The following is a 2,500-nucleotide window of genomic DNA, read 5'->3' on the forward strand; positions in this document are numbered from 1 at the left end:
ATTACTGGCTGTCAACTGGACAATGTGTGTCTTTGTGCAGTTAGCAGCCAGTTATTTCCAGACGAGTTGCGTAAACAGATAGGGGAAGAGGAAGAGAGGAAGGAGGAGGTGGTGGTGGAGGTGGTAGTGGTGGTGGTGGTGGAGATGGTGGTGGTGGTGGTGGTGGAGGTGGTATTGGTGGTGGAGATGGTGGAGATGGTGGAGATGGTGGTGGAGGTGGTAGTGGTGGTAGAGGTGGTGGAGATGGTGGTGGTGGTGGTGGTGGTGGAGTTGGTGGTGGTGGTGGAGGTTGAGGAGGAGGTGACGGTGGAGAAGGAAAGGTGGTGGTAGTAGTGATGGAGGTGGAGGAGGAAACGGTGGAGGTAGAGGAAATGGAAGAGGTGGAGATGGAGGTGGAGGTGGAGGTGGAGGTGGAGGAGGAGGAGGAGGAGGAGGAGGAGGAGGAGGAGGAGGAGGAGGAGGAGGAGGAGGGGGAGGAGGAGGAGGAGGGGGAGGAGGAGGAGGAGGAGGAGGAGGAGGAGGAGGAGGAGGAGAAGGAGGAGGAGGAGGAGGAGGAGAAGGAGGAGGAGGAGGAGGAGGAGGAGGAGGAGGAGGAGGAGGAGGAGGAGGAGGAGGAGGAGGAGGAGGAAGAAGAAGAAGAAGAAAAAGAAGACGAGGATGTAAGTTATGGAAGCAGAGGGTATTTCGTGGATTAGTGTGTATGTCTATATAATGTAAAACACATACACACACACACACACACACACTAATACTTAATCGTCCACGAACTTAACAGTCTGTAAGCAACATTCCCAGATAGTACCGCTATGCACTATATCTATTTCACATTTTAACCTTTAATTGATATGGAAATGTCGAGTGCAAATGTACAATCTATTTGCTGATGACATCGGACAGGATGGTACGAGGGAGGGTGAAATGACTACCGAGGATATATATTCTATTTTGAAATACCCGGTAGAGTGAAAGTCATATACGACCACAGTATATTCATAACGAGGCCGGTGGTTATTTGGGTCTAACGAGCGAGTTTCGTGGCACGCGCCTATTCCGGGTGGCGGGGTGACATCTGCCTCTGCTGTTAATTAGTTTACATTGGGTTATAAGATTTTCCATGCGAGAAACGAAACTAGTCTTTGTGTCAGGCTGTTATTTTGTCTGTATTTGCTATTCTGTATTATGTAAGCATGTGGCATTTCCAAGTTGAAAAGTGTGTTTCCTGTAGCTTGTCAATATTGATTACTTGGAAACTGGAAACTCCGTGAGGCCAACATGTAAACAAACTTCAAAGACCAACCTTCCCCCGAGCAAACGCTGACTTCACACCTGAGTGCAATAGAAATGGACCTTCTACAGTGAAATATACCCTGTAAAAGGTGTATATGGCAGCGAAGCTCTGTTTCTATCTACTAGTCAAACTATCTATCTGTCAGTCAGTCTGTCAATCAGTCAATCTATATACCTATTTCTCTCACTCTCTCTCTCTCTCTCTCTCTCTTTCCTCTCCCCCTCTCCTTCTCCCTCCCCCCCCCCTCCCCTTCCATTCACTCTCTCTCTCTCTTCTCACTATCCTTCTCTCTCTCATCTCCTCTCTCTCTCCCTCCCTCTCTCCCTCTCTCTCTCTCTCTCTCTCTCTCTCTCTCTCTCTCTCTCTCTCTCTCTCTCTCTCTCTCCCTCTCTCCCTCTCTCCCTCTCTCCCTCTCTCCCTCTCTCCCTCTCTCCCTCTCTCCCTCCCTCCCTCCCTCTCTCTCCCTCTCCTTCTCCCTCCATCTCTATAATGTCTGGTAAACTTTTAATTCATAAGCATTTGTTTTCACGGTTTCCCTGGCAGTTCTTGCTGAAAGGGGGATTTATCATTTAACGTTATGAAATCTTTATTCTACCCCAATGCCTCTGTTACTGGACATTTCCTGCGTTTTTTCTCCTTTTCATCGAATCTTAATCAACTTAAAATATTTTCTAGGAGTAAACAACCTGATAAACTTATATGTCTACATTTACTACTACATTGCAAGTATGAGGGGCTGAGAGTGTTTATCCAACGTTTTATAAAGTTATAGATATTCAGTTGATTTCCATTAGCAAATGACAAAAAAACAACCTGTATATAACTCATATATTAAACCAACACAATTCTTAAATATGGGTTAGCGATTTCCTGTACTATGCTGAGGCAAGTAAGAGTGCTACTGTTTTTTTTATTTTTTTTTATATGAAATTTCGTATGAATATATTTAGTCCTATTGAATATTTACCGGACATGGAAAATGTAATTAACATAGAGAAAGGTGAGCTGATTAGTGTGAGGAAAAAAGTTGGAAATAATGAACACTTGGCTTAAACAGCACCGCGACGCCTTTGCACATGGAAACGTGCTAGAGACACCTATCGAAATCAAGTAGATTATATTACAGTCAGTAAACGGTTTAGAAATACTCAAACCAGAACGCAACCCGGAGGTGATTGTGCCAATGATCATGTACCTGTAATATCAAATTTC

This window comes from Penaeus chinensis, chromosome 43 (genome assembly GCF_019202785.1).
Source record: "Penaeus chinensis breed Huanghai No. 1 chromosome 43, ASM1920278v2, whole genome shotgun sequence".
NCBI classification, from domain to species: domain Eukaryota; kingdom Metazoa; phylum Arthropoda; class Malacostraca; order Decapoda; family Penaeidae; genus Penaeus; species Penaeus chinensis.